This window comes from Ursus arctos, unplaced genomic scaffold (assembly GCF_023065955.2).
Source record: "Ursus arctos isolate Adak ecotype North America unplaced genomic scaffold, UrsArc2.0 scaffold_15, whole genome shotgun sequence".
NCBI lineage: Eukaryota > Metazoa > Chordata > Mammalia > Carnivora > Ursidae > Ursus > Ursus arctos.
Window position 1 is genome coordinate 32,863,811 of NW_026622819.1, and position 27,160 is coordinate 32,890,970.

Consider the following 27,160-nt stretch of genomic DNA (forward strand, 5'->3'; position numbering starts at 1 on the left):
CTTGCTTTCATGGTCCATCCTCCAGACACCTAGAGACCAACTTCAGGAATTCACATTTCTCAAGAGAGTTCCCATTCCTATTTTTAAAGAAGGCTTCACATCGGCTAATGTAAATATTTTTTTGCCTCTTCTTTCTCTAGACGTGACATGGCAGTTGAAAGTGGAGGCTCACTTCTCTGGATTTAGCACTGGAGGGGGGCCTCTTTTGTATGTGTTTTTGTTCTTTGTTTATTGATTTTGGAGGTTTTTTTTTTGGTGCAAAAATGTGGTTTTATTAAAGCACAGGAGCAGGACCCGTGGGCAGGAAGAGCTGCTGCTGGGGGGACCCTTTTGAAGACACATTCTTTTTCCCCATATCTTACTAAGAATCTACATCATTTTTTTATCTTCCTTAAAAACAAACTGAAGAGGTTATGTATCCACTCTGCAGCCACATGACTTTGGATGAGACTCTCCAAGTGGAAAGTGATGTGAATACTTGGCCCTGGTGACTATAATACACAGAGGTATGGGGTCTCCCAGTGGCAAGCCACCTTACCAGACTAAACACTTGCCAAGCAGCCCCTCATGCAAACGAATTACTCAGATTCTGCAAAGCTACATTTCCTTACCTATAGAATGGACATAATAATAGCTAAATAATCAACATACACAAAGATAAATAAGATAATGAAAATAAGACGCATACTGCCTACCTTATAGTAAATTCTTCACAAATCAGTAGAATTTTTATTTATTTATTTATCTGGAAAGAGAGAAAGACAGAGAGAGCATGCACAAGCAGGGGGAGCAGCAGGCAGAGGAAGAAGCAGGCTCCCCGTGGAGCAGGGAGCCTCCCGAGGGACTCTATCCCAGGACCCTAAGATCATGACCTGAGCCAAAGGCAGACACTCAACCCACTTAGCCACCCACGTGCCCCATCAGCAGAATTTTTTAAAGTGAATAACAACAGAATTATTTTCTTATTTTTTATCCCTAAATATTTTACCATCAAAATAATACATATTTCTTTCCAAATGAAATCAAACAGTAAGATATAAAGTGAAAGCAGAAGTTACACCCTCACTTTCCCGACCTCCCAAATGGTAAGTTACACAATTGACAAATTTTGGAGTATTTCCATTATTTTAGGCAAATGCAAACATACTAATTTTATGTCCCTCCAAAGAAATCCTGTTATATACAGGAATCAACAACCTGTCACAATATTTTGGATATCTTTCCTTCCTTATTCAAAAATAGTGTCTTCTACTTAAAGCAGCATGGTAACCCAATTTATAGACTACACTCTAAATGAAGTTCCTAGATGTAAACTTATCTAGAGAAAATAAACCTCTCTAGAATTAGACTACTTATAGGGCACAATAATTGTTTAAATTAGAACCACAATATGTACAGGAGATTTGCTATATGCTCCACCTCCCACTTCCTGTACAGCAGGTGCACCCACAGCTGCCACTTCCTTGGGCAATTAGGGTGAGAAAAACAACTGTGGTTTTCCTCTTATGAAGCCTGCATTTTATCTGATTTATGTCTCAAAATCAAAAAGAGCAGCAACAAGAAAGAAGGCAGTCGCCCAGCAAGACCTTCTCACCAAAGCTGTCATCCTGGGATCCAGGAGTCAGGACAACATGATGGGGAGCAGCTGGGGTAAAAAATATAATTAAGAAACAAATGCTCTCCTCATAGGCCTACCTAGGACATTTTCCCTCAGAGTCTATCTTGAGGTACCTCCTAGTATATTCAGATTCCTTGTCATTAGCAGCAGTGTTTCTTGAACTTCCCCTCTCCCACCAAAAACACATCCAAGATGAAGGCTTGTTTGGTGTCATCTTGGGAACTCAGTGGAAGTCCAGGGAAGAGGCATCTCTGTTGTCCGCGTTCTCAGGGTGGGTCAGAGGGCAGGTGGGAGGATGTCCAGTGACCTTGGTAGTCCAGACATGGTGAAATCAGACACCTGGCCTATGTAGGATGATGGGTTCAGCGTTAGAAATCTGCCATGGTCATTCCTTTGTTCAAATTTGTCACCTCTTGACTTTCAAAAGTTAGTTTATCCCTTCTGCCACATTTTCCTCATTAAGGAAAACAGGGTTTAATTATAGTTCCTACCATGGGTGCCTGAGTGGCTCAGTGGATTAAGCATCTGCCTTTGGCTCAGGTCATGATCCTGGGGTCCTGGGATCAAGTTCCACATGGGGCTCCCTGCACAGTGGGGAGTCTGCTTCTCCCCTGCTCTTGCTCTCTCTCTCTTCCTCTCTCTCTCCCAAAACTAAGTACATAAAATCTTTTAAAAAATTATTATTATAGTTCCCACCATATCAATCAATGTGTTGATTGGGTGCACTCCCTTAGGCATACATCCAGCACCACTGAAATCAATAAATGTTAACTGGGATTTTATACCAGTTGCTCTTTTCCAGCTATTTTGGAAGGGCAAGGTTTTCAACAGTGCTAGCTCTGTGGTGCTTGAACGCTCCAGGCTTTCTTTCCCAAGACCTATTTCCCAAGCCCCTTTCCCTCCTTTGTTTTCTGGGATATTTCCATCTTTCCCTGTCACCAAGACATCACCCTCACTGGTCTTGAGGCTGTAGCTTTCCCGGTAAGTAAGCATTGGCCTTGCTTGGAGAATTGGAAAGCATTGTTCACGTCCACCTGTTTAGCTACAGGATGATAGTCCTGTTACTTCAGATTCTATTCTGATTTCTCCAGTCACAATGAGCTTGTGAAACGTACATTCTACCACCTGAGGAATCGAACACGTTGCTGTATGTTGGAGGAGCCAGTGTGCCTTTATTTAAATACACTCGCTTGGAGCCAAAAAAGTACTGTATGTAAGAAAAGAGACAATCGTTGAAGATAAAAGTTTGCCAGAAATTACACTGTTTCCTTTTTCTCTACCTGTTCTGTTCTTCTTTCCAAAGCAATAACTCATCAAAAGGGGTTGGGGAAAGGCATAACTAGCTCCTGTATTGACTGAGAAATGAAAGTACTCTACAATCCTCTTGCCAGTAACCACTGACAGAGTGTGGAGTACAGTTCTCTAATGCCTTCCTACATGTTCTAAAGTCCAAAACTTCTTCAATCCTGAATTCCACACCCCCCCCCACACACACAATTGGTCCCAAATGTATTTTGCATCAAAGCAGACCTGAAGTGAAGTGAAGGTACATTATGCTCTTTATTTCTCCCAATTAACAAAAATCGTGATACTTTCCACAGTGGAAATATCACAGTACAGAGTGGTACCCCAGGCAAAGATGCTCAGGCTTATATCAGGATGGGCACACACTTGCCTGTCTAAAATTTTCTACATTCTGAATTTAAACCAAACATGCCCTAAGTATTTCTTAAAAGCTATCATGCTTCCTGTATTTTTCTAGTTATATATAAATATGTAATCATGATATAGATACCATTGTGACTCCCTTTTACCTCTTAACATCCTTAACATCCAACCTACCTTTATAATGGCTAGATAGTGAAACTGTTCTCTTTCTTTCACCAACAGTATATGTCATTTAAGGGGAGCCAGAAATGTTTATTTCTAATTTCCTATTATTAGACATTTCCCAGTTTCTACTTCTTGGCTCAAGTTATTGTTATCCTAGGGGATGGTGGAATACACTGCTAGAAGTTAAATTTATATGTTGTATAAAGTTCTGTGTGTTATAAATTCAGTTTGTAGTTTTATTTTTCTTCAAAATACAGTAGCAACAAATTCAACTTGGATTATATGAGAGTGTCTACTGCCCTACACTTTTTTTTCTTTAAAGATCTTATTTATGTATTTGAGGCAGAAAGTGAGAGACAGGGCATGACTGAGGGGGAAGGGCAAAGGGAGAGGAGAAGCAGACTCCCTGATGAGCAGGGAGCCCAAAGTGGGGCTTGATCCCAGAATCCTGGGATCATGACCTGAGACAAAGGCAGGCACTTAACCGGCTGAGCCACCAGATGCCCCTGCACTACACTCTTATAACATTGGGTATCATCAACTTAAAATACTTATGATAGGTAAAATAACATATCTCAATTTTAAACTTTCATTTCTTTAAAATTGGGAGAGTTAGGGCATGATTTTATACTGTTTGTAGGAACTTTGGCCGCATTAATGATATTATCGCCCTTGAAAATTATTTCATAATTACATTTTCTTCATGTGGACTAAACTTTACAGTAATGAGATGGCCAGCCTCCAAGATGGCCAGAAATGGTCCTGGCGTTCACACGTTTATCTAGTGCCCCTCTCCCATTGTTCTGGGATTGATCTGTGTGACCCAGAAATATGCAAGTGGGGACATGTCACTTCTAAGTTAGGCTATAGAAGATGCTGCAGGTAAAATTTGGTCGCTCCATCATCATCTGTCCTCCCTCTTGGATCATTCCCTCTGGGGCAGCCAGTTGCCATATTATGAACAGCTCTAGGAGAGGCCCTTGTGGTAAAGAACTGAAACCTCTCGTTAACAAAGAGATGAGCGAGCTTGGAAAGTGATCCCCCAGCTCCAGGCAGTGCCTCAGATGACTGCACCCTCCTGAGACCCTCGGCAAGACCACCCAGCTAAGCTCTTCCCTGATCTCCACAAACTGTGTGAGATGATACATGTTCGCTGAGAATTTTTTTATCTTCTCATTTTTTAAATTGTGGTAAAACACACATAACATGAAATTTACCATCTTACCCATTTTCCAGGCACAGGTCAGTGCTGTTCAATGCACTCATATTTCCAACCATCATCCCCATCCATCTCTAGAACTCTTTTCATCTTGAAATGTCTGCTGTTGTAAGCTGCTTACATTTGAGTTAGTTTGTTACACAGGAAGAGATAACTCACCTGCATGGATCTTACATGTAATTATGTATGTATCCTATAGAACTTGTAGCTTTTGGTGTGTGAACTTTCTTCACATACATAAATGTTATTCTGGTACATATCTCTATTTGATCATTCACTCCTCATTAGGATTTTTTTTAAGATTTTATTTATTTGAGAACTGAGGGCTACAGAGGGGAGGGGGGTGGGGGAATGGGATAGACTGGTGATGGGTAGTAAGGAGAGCACATATTGCATGGTGCACTGGGTGTTATACACAACTAATGAATCATCGAGCCTTACATCGAAAACCGGGGATGTACTGTATGGTGACTAACATAATATAATAAAAAATCATTATGAAAAAAAAAAAAGATTTTATTTATTTGAGAAAGTGAGAGTGAGAGAGAGAGCACAAGCAGGCAAGGGGAGGGGCAGAGGGAGAGAGAGAAGCAGGCTCCCCACTGAGCAGGGAGCCTGTCACAGTGCTCCGTACCAGGATCCTGAGCGAAGGAAGATGCTTCACTGACTGAGCTACTGAGGTGCCCCCTCATTAGGATTTTAAGATGATCTATTTAGCTATATGTACAACTTGTTTATCTAACTGAAACAGAATTTTTATAGAATGAATATAGGACATTTCACAGAAACATCACAATTGCCTCCAGCTTCTCTCTCCATCACAAACAATATTGTGATAAACATCATCTTGTATGAATCCCTAGGGACCCGGATGAGCTATTATCTGTGATGTGAGTCTTGGAGTGGTGTTTAGAGGAACGAAGGACACAACCTTCCACAAATACTTCCATAATGCTTTTCAGAATTAACAGTAATACCAGCCTTTTCAGAGGTCTATTCACTTCAAGTCCTTACCACCAAAGCCATGAGTTACCCACATTTCTAACTTTATGACACTTGCATAGTTTTAATTAGTGTGTTTCCTTTTCGAGAATCATTTTGAGCCTCTCTTCATATACATATACACTTCAGCCATTCTACCTTAATCTTCTATTGAGTGTCATCTATCACTTTTTATGTATCCTTCAATGAATGGACGTTTTTCTTGTTTCCATACCCTATCCCTCCTCCCAGCCATTGTCCACAGTGAAGCATGTCAGGATTCCATATTTCTCTAGCAACCTTCTCCTCATCCTTTCGTCTTAGTTGTAGACAGTTATACTGAAGCTGATACTGAAGCATGGTTCTCACCCTGGAGCTTCTCTAATCATTTCTGAATCTCACTAACAGTGGGACCCATGAACAGGGAGATAGAACACAGGCTATGTGGCCCCTAATTAAAAGGAAACCTAGCATTACCTATGAAGTAATCTTGTCCCTAAACATGCAGTCTAAGTCTAATCACACCTCTAAATCTAACAGCATACAAGAGTTATGAAGAATAAAAGAATAAGCAACACATAGCAATCAATCAGCCAAATCCAGAATGTGGGGAATTCTACAGGCTATATTACCCTGCTTTTTCAGAAGTGAAAGGCAAGAATAAAAAGGTGAACTGGGAATCATAAATCAAGAGTTTTAAGAGACATATTAACTATACAGTGTATAGACCTTCTTTGAATCCTCATATAAAGAACTCAAATATAAATAGGTTGTCTGGCTGGGTCAGTAGAGCATAGGACTCTTACTCTCAGGGTTGTGAGTTTGAGCCTCACATTGGGTGTAGAGTACTTAAAAATAAAATATTTTTTTTAAAGGGTACCAGGGGCACCTGGGTGATGCAGTCAGTTAAGCACCCAACTCTTGGTTTCTGCTTGGGTTATGATCTCAGGGTTGTGGGATCGAACGCTGTGTCAGGCTCTGTGCTCAGCACAGACTCTGCTTGGGACTCTCTCCGACTTCCTCTGCCCCTCCCCCCAGTGCTTGCTCACTCTCATGTGTGCTTGATCTCGCTCTCTCTCTCTAAAATAAATAAATAAATCTCTTTTTTTAAAAGGTACTTTTAAGGCAACTGGAAGGGGTTGTAATGGGTACTGACTTCCAAATGGTATTAAAGAATTCTTGTTAAAATTCTAAGACTTGATGATGGCATTATAAACAAGGTCTGATCTGTTCTACATAAATGCTATAGTATTGACAGGTACAATGATAGGATATTTCTGATCTGTTTTAAAACATTCTACCTGAGGGGTGCCTGGGTTGCTCAGTCTGTTAAACATCTGCCTTCGGCTCAGGTCATGATCTCGGGCTCAGTTATAATCTCTGGGTCCTGGGTTCCAGCCCTGCATGACATCAGGCTCCCTACTCAGCAGGGAGTCTGCTTTTCTGGCTCCCTCTGTCCTTCCCCCAGCTCCTGTGCACAGTCACATGCACACTCTCCGTCTCTTTCTCTCTCTCTCTCTCTCTCTCTCAAATGAATGGAATCTTTAAAAAATAAATAAATAAAACATTTTACCTGAAATCTGGGACACATAGATCAAACAAGATTGCCAAAGTTTGATAATGATTAAAGATGGGGTAATAGACACACAAGGCTTCCTTGTACTTTTTTCTCTATTTGTGCATGGAGTGTGTATGTGAATTCTTTCAAATAAAATTTTGAAATAAAAAAGGATGATGTCAAAAGGTATCTGACACATACCAACATAAATTCATTCAGACTTGAGCATTCAGACAGCATGTTTATGATGTGTAAGTGTGTGCAAAATAGATACATATGCAAAATGTATTTAAAAATCTGTTTGAGCTGCCAATGTCAAATTCAGTAAATATTTACCATAAATATTTGGGATTCCCTTGGGATTACATGGGATTACCTTGCATCAGGATTCTCCCAGAACTTTAGAGCTGAAGGAGACATTCTGTCAATATTTACACCCAAGTCTGTTGCCTCTTTGGTTCCGGTCTGCTATTCCTGTTATATACCTTTACTAAAGCGCTTTGTTCGTACTTGATGCTGATCATCCTTTTTTGCTGTTTCCTTATTTCTCATTTATTGTTTTACAAGTGTATATTTTTCTCAGTCCAAGAAAAAAACAAACACATAGCTTTGAAAGGAGGCATCGAATTCAGTATCATTCTTTCTAGTCTCTAAGCAGATACCCCGATGCACATGGAGTTGGCTGTATTCTGCACGGTCTCTTGATTATGGCTTTGCACTCTCACTAGACTGTAAGGTCTATGAAGGCTGAAGCCACTTTTTCATCTTTGTGTCTGTGGCTCCCAACACAGCATCTGTAACATGGAAGGATATGCCAACCTGCTTGTTAAATGTTGAGAATAATCAAACTTCATTGCGTAAAGAATAATACCTGAACAAGAAATTCTATTTTTATCCCTTGATGCTGTGGCAAACTGACTCAGATGAAGAATGTATTATAATATAACCTCACCACGGTGAAGAGAAGGAAAAACAACCCACTTACAGAATGAGTACATCGAAAAAGTTGCCATTTTACATTTGTTCCCATTAAGGTCATCTTTCTATGCATGGTAAAATCCATAATAATGATAGTAGGAACAACTGAGGAAATCATTTTTTGCCAAACACTGTCTAAACATTAACTTGTACTACCGAATGTATTCATGAAAGCTACCTTGTAAAACAAGAACAAATTTGGCTTCCTTTTCAGAGATTATAAAATAAGGTCTAGAGAAATTAGAAAACTTGCTGAGGGTCACTTGTTTAGAAAGACACAGAATGCCTCTTAAATCAGGCATTGTCTGGAGCCTGAGATCTTGGCTTCTGGCTGTTACACACATACACACATTCTGAAATCCTTTCCATTTGCCAACTCAGACATAGAAGTCAAAACTAGGAGCGTGAAAGACCATGCTAAGAATTGGGCAACTAGCCTTTCCCTGCTCCTCACTGACATCTCAAATCATCCCTGAGATGCTCCCAGCCAGCACTCCTCTGCTGGCCAAACAGGGTTCAAGTCTCTGCTCCAGGATTACCAGTATGATTGGGAGCAGTAATAACTTCTGTACAAACCAGGGTCCCCTAAAATGGCCCTCTTCCCCCAAGCCCAAAATACTTCTTATTTTCCTACACCAATCTATGAGCCACAGAGTCTGACTCAGGATAATTTCATCCAACATGATAGGATTTTATGCTAATATCTCTGATCTATCTTCTGTTGCAGTTTGCTCCTAAGCTTCCAGTCACCATCCAGCTTTCCCCTATCCATTTAGAACCAAACACTCAGTCTCCTTTTGTGAGCTGTACACAACACTGCAGCCCTTTCCCGACTGTGAGCAGGGGGCCTGGAATTCCACAGTCCAGGCTCCAGGGCCCTAGACACAACCAGCCCTGAGCTCTCCGCAGCCTCGGAGCCCTGGCCACTCCCCTTCTCTCCCGCCCTGGGTGGGCTCTCTTGGGACTGCCAAGACATCAACTGGGAAAGGCTTTCCAGTCACTGCCGGCTTCTGCGCTGGTGCTACTCGAGTAATCAACACTTTTAAGCCTGGAAAACCTGATGCTGGGCACAGAGCCTGCTGCCTGGATTGGACACGCACATTCATGAGGAACCAGAGATGTCCCCAGGCAACCCAGGCACCACTGAGGAGCCTGCAGCAACCCCACCCCGTGTGGAGAGCAAGATGGAGTCACTCATGTCAAGCAGTGACTTATGTCAAGCAGTGACACAAGCAGCCAAGGGCGTTGCAGCTAAGACCAGATACCCCCAAAACCAGCACCAGCTGATGACACACTCAGAATTGATGACCAGCGGAAACAGAGGAGGTCTGCAAAGACCCAATTGATCAAATCCCTTTAAAAGGGAGGATTTTAGCAGCAAACTGTCAGACTTTCTAGACACTGACCCTTTCACATATGACCGGATAAAAAAGGCGGCTGCCTCCTAAGGTTCGGTCGTACTGATCTCTGAACAGAACAGATTCTCCACCACTTGAACATAGTAAGCTGCATGTGTTGAGAGCTGCCACCGACAGACCAAGGCTTCATCTCTACTGACCACTCACAGACTGACTTCCCCTTTGGTTCATTAACTTCCTACCCCTATTGTATCTTGTTGTGTGACTTTGTACCATGATTTGCTTTGTGTGGTGTGTAAGAAGCCAAGTTAAGCACCTAGTGAAATATCCTTGAGTTTGGAATCCTGTCAAGGGTTATTTTTTGTTATGTTAACCTGCTTCATGATTGAATGAAGCTGACATTGTGGAAAGATGCAACTCATGCATTTGTCTTCACAACATGCTGGAGACACCCCTGCAGCCTCCCTGGATGCAGTCATCTCCCTCTGGGACCCACAAGAGGAGCCCTAGGCCAATGACAGAGGGGACCCTTTGGAGCAGAGTCCTGGACCCGGGAACCACCCCCGCATGTCCCAAGGCAATGGATTTGGAAGGCTGTGGTCCCAGGGACCCTGACCACCAAGGTTTCTGCTGAGATTCCCACTGAGACCCTTCTCCATTCACTATTCACCCCAAATAAATGATGTTACAGTAACCTCTCTATTTGCTCAAACTCGATGGAGAAATTTTTCCTTAAGACTGCTTTGTACATTCTCCTCTCCCTTTCTCAATTGCCACAGAAGAAAAATTCTTCCTCCTGTATGTTCCTGGTTTGTCTGTTAGAGAAGGACCAGGTTTAGGGTGACAATGCGGGTGCTGTTCCCAGGCAGGACCCTTGGTCACCTGGCTTTGCTGGTGGCAGGGTGCACACCAGAGTGACAGAGGTCAGGGTAACCGGTGGTCAAACTTGCTCACAAACACTGGGCCTCCAAGAGGTCCAGCAGCCAAACAGCCAGCAGCCCTGAGGACTCCATTTAGCCAGGGAATATTCCTACTCCGTTGTGCTGGCCCTTCTCTCCAATTTCATCCCAGGGGCCTGCCTGTCCCTTCAAGTTGCTCGGCTCCATCTACAGCATCTCTCCCTTTCCAAAGCCCCACGCAAGTTTTTGCTTTTCAGGGCCAGGGTTCTGTGTCTCTCAGCTGCAGACAAAAATCTAAAGAAGTGTCTCTTCTGTCTCACACTCTCCAGATCTGGATTTGTAGTGTGTGCATTGGAGCTCACATGCCGGAAGACTGCTGGGGTGCTGTGGAAAGGCAGACGTGGCCTGGGCGCTGGAAAATAAAAAACAAGGCACCACCCTTGACAGCATGGCCTTTACACCCTGAGGTAAAGAGTGGGTGTGCTGGCTTCAGATCCCTACTCTGACGTGGTGGTGTTCCAAGGCATTTCCCCTCTTAATAGGAAAGGGAGTGGAATTAGCTTATCCACACCACCCTGGGGTTCAAAGGGAGCAGTGAGCTAACAACAATGCCCAGTGCAGTCATCAGTGGTAAGGGAAAGCTTACGTACAGTAATTCTTGAAATCCTTCTCCTTCTGCTGTTTCTCTGGAGCAAGAAAATTCACTGAGATTTTGTGCCCTGTGGTATGAAAGTCTGGGCTTTCTTCCCCTGAGCTAATTCTCTGCTCCTTTTACTTCACCTCTTCAGTTCCAGGATCCCACCCTGTGCCCCACCCTTTCCCTCCTCTCGGTTAGGATTTTTCCTAGGCCACCCCTGCTGATGTGGGTGCTGTTGCCAGGCCACTGTGAACATCACGTCTGCAGTGCATTCCAAAGTACTTGCTCATCCATGTCTTGGACCACAGGGTGACAGTTTGGCCTTTTTGGTCTCAAATATATATATATATATTTTTTTTTTTTCCCAGTAAGGGATTTTTTTCAGTAAGAGCTAGGCTACCACCCTAGAAGCTGTTAACTTAGATGTGTGTTGGAGACATTAATTACCCAAAGTCTTTCATTTTCTTTTCTGGCCTTTTTTCTTGGGAAGTGTGTTTAAGAAAGAAAATGAGTAAAGATGGGTGATAAATTATTGTCCAGAATTATTTCATCCTCAACTTTTTCTGGGAGCGATTCTAATAGTAACACTTAACGGGGGGGGGGGGAGGCATTTAATAAATGAAACACACTGTGAATTCATTGAGAGAACAACAGTCCCCTAAAAACCCTCTTGTCAGTAACTGGTCAAATTCAGAGTATAGTTCCACAGTTCTTTATTAGCAATGCTAGAATCCCAACAGTTCTGCCTACCTACAGTATAAGATGTAAATAGGACTCCAAAACTCATTTGGCAGCAAAATCTAACCTGAACGTTTATTCTTTTGCTAATCCCAGCTTGCACAAATATGCTTCGGAAGAATTGCTTACTGGATGCTGCCCATTTGTTTCATTCAGGAGAAAAAATTTTTAATGTGAAAACTTCACAATTTGCCTCTTTTGGAGTAGAACGGGATTGGGATCAGGATAGAAAACTTAAGGCTGGGCGATTATTGAATCCTTTGCCTTATCACTCTCCATCCAGGAGCTGTGCGGGAGCTGCAGTGGGACTGGCCTCTGGGACTTGCCTTTCTGCAGTAGGGGTGAAGCCCCAAAGTGGCCAGCACCAAGTAGGATGGACCCTCTACTCCCCCAACCTGTGGCAGCTGGGGAATAGCTGGAGCAGGGCTGGGCAGGATACAAAGTCCCGGGGCACTGGGGCACTGGGAGTGAAGGGGGCAAAGACGGAGCCAAGCCAGGAGGAGGCCCCGATCCCTGCCTGGACCTGCTAGGATTCAAGTCCAGGAGGGGTTGGAGCCTGAGGCCAGGCCAGGGGAGTGCTGGTTCTGTCCCTGCAGGCTGTGAGGATCACAGATCCCACTGTGTGCAGCCTGCACAGCCTGGCGGCCCCAGCTCTCTCCCAAGAGCATGGCGCCAGCTGACCCAGCTCGCTGCAGTGGGTGATGGGACTCTAGCCAGGGGATCTGCCAGGGCCTCCCACAGCCAAGGACACTGAGGTCTCTCAAACCCAGCCTGCCTTCTGGACCTTTCTTTTCCTACTTATTTTTTAATTTTATTTTATTTAAATTCAATTAATTAACATATAGTGCATTATTAGTTTCAGAGGTAGAGGTCTGTGATTCATCAGTTGCATATAACACCCAGTGCTTATATCACATGCCCCCCTTAATGCTCATCACCCAGTTACCCCATCCCCCCACCCCCCTCCTCTCCAGCAATCTTCAATTTGTCCCTATAGTTAAAAGTCTCTTATGGTTTGTCGCCCTCTCTGATTTCATCTTATTTTATTTTTCCCTTCCTTCCACACGAAATCACCTTTGATTGCAGTAAGAGAATTTTACAGAATTCATCTTTACAATTAATTGGCGTTCAGGGAACTGAGTAACTGTTTCTGGATTCTTTTTGCAAAATATCAAACACCTAAAAATTATTCTTACCGGGGCACCTGGGTGGCTCAGTCCATTAAGCGTCCGCCTTCCGGGCAGGTCACGGTCTCTGGTCCTGGGCAGGTCACGGTCTCTGGTCCTGGGACCGAGCCCCATATAGGGTTCCCTGCTGAGTGGGGAGTCTGCTTCTCCCTCTGCCTCTCCCCTCTGTGCTCTCGCTCTCTATCGCTCTCAGATAAATAAATAAAATCTTAAAAATATATACTCTTACCAACATAAATGCGAGTTTGCTCACAGGGGGACAGCGGCTCCTGACTGACGGAGACCAGGAAGAGGGGAAGGCGGGAAGGCGCCACAGAGCTGGTCTCCAGGCGCGGGAGAGACAGAGCCGGCAGGCGAGGGGGAGGGGAGGGAGGTGGGGAGGGGAGGGGGAGGGTCCCTAGGCGTCGCGGCCTCCAGATGCGACGCGCTCGGGACTCGGCTGAGGGGCTGCGCCCGGCAGGGCTGGAGAGGGATCTGGCAGGTGTGGGAATCATAAATGATCCCTCAATGGTCTAGAATTTTAACCGGGGGAAAACCCCAGAAAGCAGGTTATCTGATTCGGGCGAAACTGCCCAGCTTGTGCGCCCTTTGCGCCCTCCGTGCACCTGAGCCCGGCGCCCAGCTAGCGCGCCGGGAGCCGCCTCACCTCACAGCCCGCCTCGCCATCTTCCGACTTCCAGAGCGCTAGAGCTTGTTGTGTTTTGTTTTAGTCACACACAGTCCCTGGGCGGCATCAGGGGCCAGAGGCGCCTCTTCCACGAAAGGAGCCCTTTTCTCCACCTGGCAGAGCCGGGCAGGAGGCACGAGCAGCGGTTCTAGCAGTTTCCTGTGGAAGAGTGAGGTGAGTTGTTTATTCCCCCGGCTCGCCCCAGCCGCTGCACCAGGTAAATTACCTTATCTAAAGGCAAAACTGTGGTGAGGTGAGCCTCTCTGCCAGCACTTTCTTTGTACAACTCCCTCATTCTCCTGTCCGTTGTGATGTAGGGAGCTAATGCTCTGGTCGGGCGCCGGCCTGGGAGTGCTCCCGCATCCACGGCTGTCTTCCTTCAACCTGTCCACACCCGCTGTCAAACACGCCTCAGTTACCGAGCTGGAGGGTGCATTTGTTGTGTATGGCAACGCAGCGATCCTTACAGGCCCCGCCTACAAGTACACAACCACTCCAAAGTATTTAGTGAACCAAAACGTTTAGTCCTGGGGCATTTCAGAAGCAGGCCATAGAAAGAGGTTCCAGCAGAGCCCACTGAGAACGAGTGTCCGCTGCAGTAAAAGGAAAACGAGGAGAGTGGGATACGGTGGAAGCCAAGGAAATAGGCTCCCCAGGAGTCTGGTGAGGATGGAAAAGTCTGGCTGTGGAAATGAAAGTCTCATCGTAGAGGTTTAGGAGAGGCTGGGAAATGAAAAATGGAGATGGTGAACATATGCAGCTAAGGTGACTTTTAAAAATATATATTCTATTTCTGGGGCGTCTGGGCGGCTCAGTCGTTGAGTATCTGCCTTCAGCTCAGGTCATGATCCCAGGGTCCTGGGATAGAGCCCCACATTGGGCTCCCTGCTCAGTGGGGAGACTGCTTCTCCCCCTCCCTCTGATGCTGTCCCTGCTTGTGCTTTCTCTCGCTCTCTCTCCCTCTCTGTCAAATAAATAAATAAAATCTTTTAAAAAGAAAAAAAAAGAAAGAGAAGTTGAGATAATGCAAATATTCTGCTTCTCATTAAAGTCCCTCTCCATATTTAGTATCCATTGGCAACTCCTGTCCAAATAAACGTTTAATGTATTGGTTGCAAAATGATTTTCCAATGCTAGCTCTCTATACATTTTTCCATTGGAATGCTGCTTTAAGAAAGAATCTTCCATTCTTCTCTAATTGTTTATTTTAAAATTAGTATAGATGAATGAATTTCTGTCTTTACAAGTATAATCCATTCTCTCCCTATTTTGATTTTCAAATTCTTTTTTTTTTAAGATTTTATTTATTTATTACAGAGAGAGCATGAGCTGGGGGAGAGGTAGATGAAGAGGGGGAGGCAGACTCCTCACTGAGCAGGGAGCCTGGTGCAGAGCTCAATCCCAGGACCCTGAGATCAGGACCTGAACCAAAGGCAGCTGCTTAACCACCTCTAGGCACTAGATCTTCAAATTCTTAAGTGCTTTTGCGGTGAAGCAGAGAAATGAGGTAGCTGAAGATAAATGAAGGATTTTCTAGATTTTTTTTAAAAATGTGTTCTATAAATACAGTTTGTGTCCCAAAGGGAATGAATCTATAGTTAAGGAGAAATTCTTGATGAAGGACAGTGGCTATATTTTCCCTTTAAGTAGGTGAAAGGAGATGTAATACAAAGAGAATTCGGCCTTAAATAGAACACCTTTAAAGAAAAACATTCTGGGGCGCCTGGGTGGTGCAGTTGTTAAGCCTCTGCTCAGGGCATGATCCCGGTGTTCTGGGAGCGAGCCCCACATCGGGAGCCTGCTTCTTCTTCTCCCACTCCTCCTGCTTGTGTTCCCTCTCTCGCTGGCTGTCTCTCTCTGTCTCATAAATAAATAAATAAATAAATAAATAAATAAATAAATAAATCTTAAAAAAAAAAAAAGAAAAGCATTCTTTGAAATTCACCATCGACAGCTCATCTTTATTCTTCCTCTACATTATACATAGTGTGAAAGGCAATCTCCTTATTCCACAGTGGGGTGGAAATTTAGTTTGATCACATTGCTGCACTGTCAGCCCTGTCCGCAGAGTTCATTTCAGCCATCTTTTAGCTGTGACATTTATCTGGCCAAAGAGCAGGCAAAAGGTCTACAGCCTCCCTTAGGGTGCCATACAACAGTGGCCATTCTGAGGTAATTCTGTCCTTTTCTGCCAAACAGGCAGCATCCAGTCAAGCAGCAAAATGTCTTACGTTCTTACAAGTGCTTCCTAAATGTTCTGAAAATTATTTCTAGGACTGTACAACATCATTTGCTTTCTGAGAGATACATCTTGGTTCCCTTCTGGATGGGATGTGGATGTGAATGCCACAAATTTCTCTGCTCCTAGGAATTCTGTCTATGACTCTTCTCCAATTTGTTGATTTCGTGTATATTGTCTGTAGAGGATAATGATCACAGGGCATATCAAATTACTTCTTGTTAATTCCATGGGGTTATTTCTAGAATCTATAGTGCCTGTTACACATTGATCTCATTTTGAGAGTTTCTCTCATAATAAGAAAAGTCAATTCCATGGAATTTAAACTCTCCTAGAACTTAACAAGGACAGAAACTTGAGCAGAGGGAATAGTAACTTTTGAAGATAACATTTGCTAGGAAATTTTTTTTTATGATTTTATTTGTTTATTTGCCAGAGAGAGAGAGAGAGAGAGCACAAGCAGGGGGAATGGCAGGCAGAAGGAAAAGCAGGCAGAGAGAGAAGCAGGCTCCCCGCTGAGCAAGAGCCTGACAGTCCCAGGACCCTGGGATCATAAGAGCCAAAGGCAGACGCTCAACCAACTGAGCCACTCAGGTGCCCCAACCAATGAGTTTAAATACATAATGTATATTCCACAAGGAATAAAAATATTACTCTTGAAATCTAGGGGAAAGGTCAAGATAAAAACAAATTCCTGGCAATGCCTCCACTTCAACTTAATGTCTTTCCTTTCTTACATGCTTTCATTTGAAATAAAGGCCAATCAGAAAGATCAAACTACTTAAAGAACCACTAACGTCCTTGGTGTATACTGATTTCATTAATTCCTTAATGTCAACGTGTTACAGGCAAAGACCACCAGGAATATACTTTCAGTCAAATAAGTTGGTTTATTACTAATGACACAAGATGAATTTATGCGATGGGGAACCATGAGGTGTCTCAATATGAGGGTTTAGACATATTGTAGGATGTGTTTGGGCTTGTTTACTGACCCTGTGGAGGGTTTCAGCAAGCAACTTTTGCTCTGCATTAGATACTATAAGGAGTCAGAGGTAATTTTATGATTCAATATATTTTTAAAAGATTTATTTATTTATTTGAGAGAAAGAGTATGCGTAAGCAGGGGGAAGGGCAGAGGGAGACAGAATCCTCAAGCAGATTCCCCACTGAGCAGCGAGGCTGATGTGGGGCACTATCCCAGGACCCTGAGATCATGACCTGAGCAGAAATCAAGAATCCAATGTTCAATCAACTGAGCCATACAGGTGCCGAGCTATGACTCAGTATCTTGATAAATCTCTCTGGAAGAATGGAAGTCTGGACAGAGAGCTTAGCTAAAATGGGTAAAAAAAAAAAAAAAAAAAAAAAAAAAAGCAGCAGTCCACTGATATTATCGAGGACAGGCATGTTTGCTTATTTTTGTGGTTAGGGTAAAATTCATGTTTTTGTCTCTGATCAGATATGATTACGGGGTGGTCTTGTTTCTGTCTTGATGCTTTATTGGCACTGGATGGCCTTGTATGATGGTGATGTTCTAGGAAACTGTTTATATTCAACTGAAGAACATCAGTGCCTACCTATGAGTCCCAGCTAGCTCATGGCAACACAGACATAGTACATAGCATCATCCTGCTCTTGGATGTCAGGGCTGATTTTGTCTTTAGAGAGTAGATTTGAAAATCTACATAAAAAAGCATACATAACAATTAACCATATAAGCAAATTAAATCAACTGATGTCATGAACATAACTGAAACTTAGGTTATTTCTTATAAATGCCTCTGGTTTTCATAAATGAAGCATACCTTCCCAAGATGGTATAAGAGTTACTTTTAACCAATCAATGCCCAACCACCTGGAAACCCCCATTGTAATAACCAATCATGGTAAAGGTCAGATTCCTCACTATCATTTTATAAGCTACCCTGTAACATCAAAGCCCTGAACTTCAGACCACTTTTGCACTTGTATTCTCCTTCTTTGTGAACAGTTTGCTTCTTACTCACTGAAGTATTTATATTGATTTTTGGTATATTTTTTTTGTAAAGTTACTGGCATCAGAAGTGGAATTTGAAAAAGACCCTTGAAGAACCCCCAGTCTGGTGAGTAACTGAGAGCTGTACCCATTGAGTCCATTCTGCTCCCTGCTTTCTTGCTGATCATGGAGTTCCAGGTAATCTCTCCCAAATCCAAGCTTCACTCCCATATGTTGACCTCTCCAACTGATTGAGCAACTTCGTTGAAGCTTCTGGGTAAGTCACACTCCTATCTGTAAGGAGAGAATGCCCAGGCTTCCCTGGGTTTTGGAACAGTGGCAAATTCCTTGGCTCCCAATAGATTTGTTGTCTTAGGAAATCTAAAGGCAGAGATGAGTTCCACCTGATCCAACACTTGGAGCAGGATCTTGTGCCTTTTTGGAAAACTGGTAAAAACTTGTGGATAATCTGAAGTTGCAGTGGCCACTTTAGGGAACTTTTAACTTCAATAAAAAAGTCTATTTCAGGGGTGCCCTTCAAAAGAGAGAACCCCTGACCTCTCCAAGACAAGGGAATGCACTCTGTTATTGGTATGCAGAAGTTTCTAAAAAACAAAAACTCCAAAAATAGGTTCTCTGAAAATTTTATACCAGTAAATTAAAAAACTTTATTGAAAACCTGTACCCATCCCATCAGGTAAGCTTAATTTTACGGCATCTACCAAAAACACAGTTTGGACTCAGCTATTCTTTTGAACTTTGAATTATTATACCTGACACATTGGCTAAGATTTTAAAATGATTGCTGTAATATTTGCATTTATGTGTTTATTTATATCTATGTATGGATATATATTTTTGTGCACTAAAACTGCAGTAGAGGACTGATGTTAGCCTTCAGTGGGCCATTTCAAGTGAAACTCAAGGAGATATCAAAAATAGGAACAACTGGAAAACCAGTTAAGTAGAGGCAGGCAAGCAATATTTTTGAACAATCAGATATGCTAGAAACAATATATTAAAATGACCTAAGGGTCTTTCACATGTCTGTGTGGAAATCAGTAAACAAATTATACCTTGTGATGTGCAAGTCCTTGGAGAACTGCTTGCAAGTACCAATACCCCCTTATCCTCTCTGTATGTATTATCTCCAATAGCTAACAAGCTTCAGAGCAGTTCTTCAGAGCATCTAAAATACTGTCTCCTGGGCTATAATCCTCAGTAAGAAAATGAATATAGCATTTACTAAGCTATTTTGAGGTTTGCTTTCGGTTCACATTAGGTATACGTGTTATTTTTCTAAAGAGCTCTAATTAATAATCAAAAAGTGGGACGGCATCTGCATAAATTATATCTGAAACTCTCAGAAATATAGAAACAAACCCACATGTTTTCCAGGTATACAAAAACTGGAATAATCTTCAGTAAATTCAAGCCGCGATTTCTCTCTTTATCACACATGCTGGGAGCACCTGGTCCAGCGGCGGGTTAGTGGCGGCACAGCTCCCTTCCCTGGGCCCGACGCCTCACGGCTCTGCGCTCCCTGCGGCCCCTTGCTGGTCCCAGCTCCGTTTGGTGCCCTGTGTTGGCCTGTGTCAGCCTCGGCTCCACGACTTGCACGGGCGGACCGTGCGCCCTCCCACTTCCTGGCAAGCAGAGCCTGGCTGGCGCTCTCCCGGTGGCAGTGGCACTGGAGGCGCAGAGCTGGGTGTGTTTCCTTGGCGTCGCCCCTCTTTCGCTCAGCGGGCGGTTCTGTTGGCGGTCCTAGTGGAGCCCGGAAGCCGGGGGTCCGGGGGCCTGGGCAGCACCTGAGCCACAGTGCGGTCCTGCACCCCGAGGCCTGTTCCTCACCACCACGTTCACTAGCAGCGCCCACCAGGCAGTTCTGGATCTCGGTGCCACTAACTGGCCGAGAGCAAAGTTCAGGGTCGCGGGGTGCCATCCCTTCCTCTGTCCCAGGACGGCTAGCGCCGGGCCTTCCCCTTAGCACTTGGGCCAGTAGCTCCGAGCCACGGACCTGTCACCGCCCGGATTTGTGCCCGTGTCCGCCACAGCGCCGCGCATTTGTCACAGCCGGACTGTTCTCAGCGACGGCACCGTTGAATTCGTAACGCGGCTGTTTCTCGGGGGCAACACCGCTAGTTTCGCCCACTTTGCATTTCTCTAGTCACGCCCATCTGGCCATTTCCAAGGTGCAGTTCCCCTACTTTCTCCGACCATAAGGTGTCTTGGTGGCGCCGCGTCGGCCAGGGACCGGCCCCGCCACCTCTGCTGGTCCCTTTAGAGGAGACTGTAGAGACTGGCCGCCCTCTCTCTTACCCAGCGACCACAGCGACGGTAGATCGCCTCCCTCCTAACATTAGAACAATTATTCTCTGTCTCCGAAGCTCGAGATTCCGCGGTCACCATCCATTTCTTGCTTTTTAGCAGATTTTGACTTAGCGGTGCGTGGGATTTCTTTGTGGTAGCAAGTCCGGTGTAGTCCGCCCAAGATTTCCACAGCTTGTACCAGTCCCGGAACCGCGGCAAGGACATTTCCCAGCCGCACCAGACCAGGCTTTAGGCGATCAAGGGTTTAGCCCTGCGGGGACTGCTTACTAAGAGGAAGTCCACGTGGACTCCTGGCAAATCAGTATTTAATCCTGCCTTGGAGATTTCTTACTGCGACCAAATCCCGGTTTAGCGATTTCTTAGCGCAACGTGAGGCGCTTTCGTTGAGCCAAAGTTTTCCAGTCCTCCTAAGTCCAAATAAACCCATGCCTGGGATATCTAAGATCCGGTGAATTCAATTCCAGACCAAACATGTCCAGATTTTCCAGGAAACTGTACCTGTTTATCAGGCCTGTCATTTCTCAACGGTAGCAAACTGTGGTTTGGAAACAAATATGCTTGTTATTAGGTCCGATGGAAGTAGGAGTCTATTGGCAAAACGGACTTTTTTTGATGGCATTTAGTTGTTTTCCCCTTTGTGTTTTGTTTTGTTCTGTTTTGTTTCCAATAAGAAGTCCGCCTGAGCTATGCTTTTTATTACTAAGTCCAAGAGAAGTCCACTTCAACAGACTACAGAAATTTCTTATTCTTGGGAATTTTAGGAAATTCAGAGTTAACTGCTATTGATTGTCAGCCTCATAGAAGTCGATGTATGTTTGCTAAAGCCATTTTTGACTTGGAGTAACTCTGGGTATTCTCCCTGAGCTATGGTTGCATCAAGTCCTTAGAAGTCGATGCGTACAGGCAAAAGCGATTTTTCAGTCATACCGATGATGGATTCGCCTCTTCAAAGTCGGTATAAACTGGGGAAAATAATAATGTCTTCATCATAGCAACTTCTGTAAATCTAGATTTAGCTGCGTTTCTGTTTGTTATGGCACCAAAGTCGGTGTACATAGGCAAAAATGATTTCTTAATCATAGTGAGTTAGGCCTTAGGAAACATGAGGTCAGCCAATCATTTGTTAATATGAAAGTCTGTAAAATCGGTATATACTGCTGAAAACAGTTTCTTCATCATCGGAAGTTTTGGTTCTTCAAGAGACAGTCTGCCTTAGCTGGTCATTCCTAGCAGTACCAGGTTATGTTTTGTCAATGGGAAGTTCGAACTTAATTGTACTTTTTAATACAGAGTCCAGGAGAAGTCAGCGTCCGCTAGCTGAAAAGATTTCTTGTGCACAGCGAGTTCAAGGCAGTCCTGATTTCGCTATGTTTTTGTTTAATGACCCTGTAGAAGTCAAGTTCTTAATCATGGCAATGCTGTGTTCACAAGTGAGGGTAGCTGTGGAGTCCACGCAGACAGGCTGATGAGATTTTTTTAGGTGTAACAAATACCAGTCTGGTCGAGTCAGCCATTTCTTAGTCCTCCTTCCTCTCAGTCTGTGTGTACCGAATACCGGATTCCGCGGACAGGAATATCATAATCACAGGACAGCACCATTTAGAATGTTTGCAATTTCTTTCCTTGGGTGAGTTCTGTAGATGTATTTGCTCCGTTAGTTTCTTATTTTCCTGCGGTGTATTTTCTTCTGAAATCTACGCATTTTGATTTCCTTTTCTGTTAACAAGGGTTACCACTGATGTCTCTAGATTTCTATGTACATTCTGGCAGTTTATCGAACGCTTATTTTATTCGTTACTTACTGAATTTCACCCTGAATTCCACCCATATTCTACTTATTTCCTGGAGCATTTCACCACTCAGCTGCATGCTGGACCTGTGTTCACCTACAAGCCAGAGAGCAAAGCTCGGTCTCGGCCCAGCAGGTGCTGGGTCTCTGGGCTTCTTGCAGGCTGCACCAGCCCTTCTGCCAGACAGAAGGAGCACTGTGTCTGCTTTATGGCCTGTAGCTCCACTCCGACCATTCTTGGTTTGGGCACATTTCCTAGTAGGCACTAGGATGAACCCTAGTAGAACCCAGGGTTCTCTGTGCCATCTCTTTCTCAGTCCCAGCACCACTGGTTTCCCTGGGCTGGCCTGTCCATCATTAAGCGACGACATGTGAGGTCAGCTGGTTTAGAACTCGAGCTCGAAAGCTATCCTCTTCATGCCCTTATTATCCTATGTTTTCTTTGTTGGGTTAGTTTCTGTACGGTATGCTTATTTTTCCCGTTTCATTTCGGTTTGTTTTCTTTCTGCTTTGTTTTGGTAATGGAACTACCACCTCCTGCTTGAGTTCTGGGTGTGCTCTACAATGTTAGCCTGTTTCGTTTTTTCTACTGATTTGTTGCCACCGAGTCTCATGACTTCTACCTTGCCTCCGCCCACAAGCCCAGGAGAGCACAAATACCCAGACTGTGTGTGGTACTGCCGCAGGCTTTGCCAACTTATTCTGTGCAAAGCTTGAGTCCTCCGGACCAGAGGCCTCCTCTGCGATGGAGCGGCGTTTTCTGGGCTGTGCGAAAGGGGCTTGGGATTCCACCGAGGTGGCACCAGAGCCCCAGCCTCCATCTGTGCTGTGCTCAGAAGGTTCTGGGCCTCACCTGCTCCCTTTCTATCCTGTGCTGGGAGAGTTCCCAGGTCAGGGCAGTGTTTTGGATTCGGGACTGCTTTCCAGTCCTTGTTGGCGGCTTCGCTGGGTCTACCTGCAAAACGAAGTCTGTCCCAGAGCCCAGAGCACCTTGGAACCAACACCTGCTCTGCCCACTGCGGGCCTCTGGCCCGGGACACAGATGAAGCCAGAGGCAGCTGCAGGAGAGGTGGACCCTGCAGAGGAACCCGAGCCACTCACCCACCAGCAGCTTTCCTCCACCAGGATGCCCCACCTGGCGACACGAGGCTGGACAGGGAGACCTGACAGTGGGCATCCTTCAGAGCAGGGGCACAGGAGGCCTCCCCTCCTCGCCTGGGGGAGCCACATCCGGGTGTTCTCGGGCTGCCTGGAGTGGATTGGTCGCACCATGTATACCATGAGTTGCAGCTGCTGCCCCTGCATCTTTGGGTCTAAGGATCCCTGAGATTGGGGCAGGAGCCCTTTTCTAGCTTCCTTCAGAAAGGGATTCTCATTTGTGAAGCTTGCAAAATAAAAAAGTATTAAGATGTGGCTTTAGGTTTCAATGTCTAGTTCTGCTTCTCTGGCTCTGAAGTTCTCCTTTTCCTTACAGGTCGCTGACGACACTCAGGTTCCTTACATAGTCCACATCAGAAAGTAGGACTTAGCTTTGTTCCTGTTTCTTCACTTCCTAGAAGTCGGTGTATACAGAGGCAATCCCAGGAAATCCCAGTTGAGCTTTGTTTATATTTGCCACCTCAGTGGAAGTCATTGTATGATGGTGAACAAGATATCTTTCTGCTAGCAATATGATAAAAACTACCACATGGACTTGTTCGTTTTTCTTCATGTTCAAGAAGTCGGTATACAGTGGGGAAAAACGATTTCTTTCTCCTCACAAGCTCTGGGACATTAGGATTTAACTTTGTTTCTGTGTACCACCTCAGTGGAAGTCGTTTTATGATCATGAACACGATATCGTTCTGCTTACAGTATCATACAAATTACCACATGGACTTGTTCGTTTTTCTTCATGTTCAAGAAGTCGGTATACAGTGGGGAAAAACGATTTCTTTCTCCTCACAAGCTCTGGAATATTACGATTTAACTTTGTTTCTATGTGCCACCTCAGTGGAAGTTGTTTTATGATCGTGAACACGGTATCTTCTTGCTAGCAATATGATAAAAATTATCACATGGACTTGTTTTCTTCACGATCAAAAAGTAGGTGTACAGTGGGGAAATCGTTTTCTTTCTCCTCACAAGTTCTGGGACATTACAATTTAACTTTGTTTGCATTTGCCTCTCAGTGGAAGTCGTTTTATGATCATGAACACAATATCGTTCTGCTTGTAGTATCATACAAATTACCACATGGACTGGTTCATTTTTCTTCACATTCAGGAAGTCGGTATACAGTGGGGAAAAACGATTTCTTTCTTCTCACAAGTTGTGGGATATTACGATTTAACTTTGTATGTGCCACCTCAGGGGAAGTCGTTTTATGATCCTGAACACGATATTTTCTTGCTAGCAATATGACAAAAATTACCACATGGACTTGTTTTCTTCGCACTCAGAAAGTTGGTGTAGAGTGGGGGGGAAATGATTTCTTTCTCCCCACAAGTTCTGGGATATTACGATTTAACTCTATTTGCCACCTCAGTGGAAGTCGTTTTATGATTGTGAACACGATATCTTTCTGCTTGCAGTATCATACAAATTACCACATGGGCTGGTTCAGTATCTTCACATTAGAAGTCGGTATACAGTGGGGAAAAACGATTTCTTTCTCCTCACAAGTTCTGGGACATTACGATTTAACTTTGTTTCTGTGTGCCACCTCAGTGGAAGTCGTTTTATGATCATGAACAGGATATCGTTCTGCTTACAGTATCATACAAATTACCACAGGGACTGGTTCATTTTTCTTCACGTTCAAGAAGTCGGTATACAGTGGGGAAAAATGATTTCTTTCTCCTCACAAGCTCTGGGATATTACGATTTAACTTTGTTTCTATGTGCCACCTCAGTGGAAGTTGTTTTATGATCGTGAACACGGTATCTTCTTGCTAGCAATATGATAAAAATTACCACATGGACTGGTTCATTTTTCTTCACATTCAGGAAGTCGGTATACAGTGGGGAAAAACGATTTCTTTCTTCTCACAAGTTGTGGGATATTACGATTTAACTTTGTATGTGCCACCTCAGGGGAAGTCGTTTTATGATCCTGAACACGATATTTTCTTGCTAGCAATATGACAAAAATTACCACATGGACTTGTTTTCTTCGCACTCAGAAAGTTGGTGTAGAGTGGGGGGAAATGATTTCTTTCTCCACACAAGTTCTGGGATATTACGATTTAACTCTATTTGCCACCTCAGTGGAAGTCGTTTTATGATTGTGAACACGATATCGTTCTGCTTACAGTATCATACGAATTACCACAGGGACTGGTTCATTTTTCTTCACATTCAGGAAGTCGGTATACAGTGGGGAAAAATGATTTCTTTCTCCTCACAAGCTCTGGAATATTACGATTTAACTTTGTTTCTATGTGCCACCTCAGTGGAAGTTGTTTTATGATCGTGAACACGGTATCTTCTTGCTAGCAATATGATAAAAATTACCACATGGACTTGTTTTCTTCACGATCAAAAAGTAGGTGTACAGTGGGGAAATCGTTTTCTTTCTCCTCACAAGTTCTGGGATATTACGATTTAACTTTATTTCTATGTGCCACCTCAGTGGAAGTTGTTTTATGATCGTGAACACGATATCTTTCTGCTTGCAGTATCATACAAATTACCACATGGACTTGCTTATTTTTCTTCACAATCAAAAAGTCGGTGTACAGTGGGGGAAAACGATTTCTTTCTCCCCACAAGTTCTGGGCTAGTACGATTTAACTTTGTTTGCATTTGCCACCTCAGTGGAAGTCGTTTTATGATCGTGAACAGGGTATCTTCTTGCTAGCAATATGATAAAAATTACCACATGGACATGTTTTCTTCGCACTCAGAAAGTTGGTGTAGAGTAGGGGGAAATGATTTCTTTCTCCACACAAGTTCTGGGATATTACGATTTAACTCCATTTGCCACCTCAGTGGAAGTCGTTTTATGATTGTGAACACGATATCTTTCTGCTTGCAGTATCATACAAATTACCACATGGACTTGTTCATTTTTCTTCACGTTCGAGAAGTCGGTATACAGTGGGGAAAAACGATTTCTTTCTCCTCACAAGTTCTGGGATATTACGATTTAACTTTGTTTCTGTGTGCCACCTCAGTGGAAGTCATTTTATGATCATGAACAGGATATCTTCTTGCTAGCAATAGGACAAAAATTACCACATGGACTTGCTTATTTTTCTTCACACTGAAGAAGTCGGTATACAGTGGGGAAAAACGATTTCTTTCTCCTCAGAAGTTCTGGGATATCACGATTTAATTCTGTTTATTTTGCCATCTCTGTAGAAGTCGTTGTATGCTGGTGAACACTGTATCGTCCTGCTAGCAATATCATACAAATTACCACATGGACTGGCTCATTTTTCTTCACATTCAAGAAGTCAGTGTGCAGTGGGGAAAAACGATTTCTTTCTCCTCAAAAGATTTAGGATATCACGATTTAACTCTTTATTTTACCATCTCTGTAGAAGTCGTTGCATACTGGTGAAAACGATTTCTTGGTCCCAGCACATTGCTGAAAAACAGAACGCAGCTCTGTTTGCTTGCTTACCCTCAGAAGTCCTTGTATACTGGTGAAGACAGTATCTTCCTCCTCGCCATGACAAAAACATAGGACTTTGCTTTGTGTTTTTTGTCTTCCTAGAAGTCGGTGTACACTAGGGAAACTTCCTCCAAGCCAGTTCTGTGCAGGACTCGGGTTTGTTCGTGTTTGCTAACCCCGGGGAAGTCCTCAGATAAACTGGGGAAATCCATTTCTTGTTTAAAATGTGTTTGTTCCATTTATTATTTTACCTCTTCCTTTTTCACCTTTCCAACGGCGTGAGTCATTCAGGTCTCCGCTGTGTGCGAGCTGAGCGGGTGGGCTGCCGGAGCCTGCGGTTCCTGGCGGCTCCTCCCCTCCCCTCCCCTCCCCTCCCCACCCGGGTTTCCTGCAGGACTTTGTCACCAGCTTAGTGGCGCTTCCTCGTTTTCTGCGGCACTGCTCCAGGCCAGGAGCAGATGGTTTTCACTTCTCTTAGATGGTAGGTGCTCCCTTTGGTCGTGGTGTGGGTCCTTGGGCAGTTTTGGTCGCCTCAGCTGGTTCACGCGCG

At 44.0% G+C, this 27,160-nt stretch overlaps 2 long non-coding RNA genes across 2 annotated transcripts; one reads left to right on the forward strand and one right to left on the reverse strand.

Moving 5' to 3' along the window:
* Nucleotides 1-752: 752 nt before the first annotated feature.
* Nucleotides 753-14,069, reverse strand: LOC123001466 (uncharacterized). Its single transcript, XR_006410392.3, has 3 exons — nt 13,900-14,069; nt 13,016-13,832; nt 753-1,962 (listed from the first exon to the last, which is right to left on the reverse strand). It is a non-coding gene; the product is annotated as an uncharacterized LOC123001466 (long non-coding RNA).
* A 3,789-nt stretch (nt 14,070-17,858) lies between these two features.
* LOC130543700 (uncharacterized) lies at nt 17,859-26,414 on the forward strand. Its single transcript, XR_008959206.1, has 2 exons — nt 17,859-18,017; nt 23,485-26,414. It is a non-coding gene; the product is annotated as an uncharacterized LOC130543700 (long non-coding RNA).
* Nucleotides 26,415-27,160: the final 746 nt, after the last annotated feature.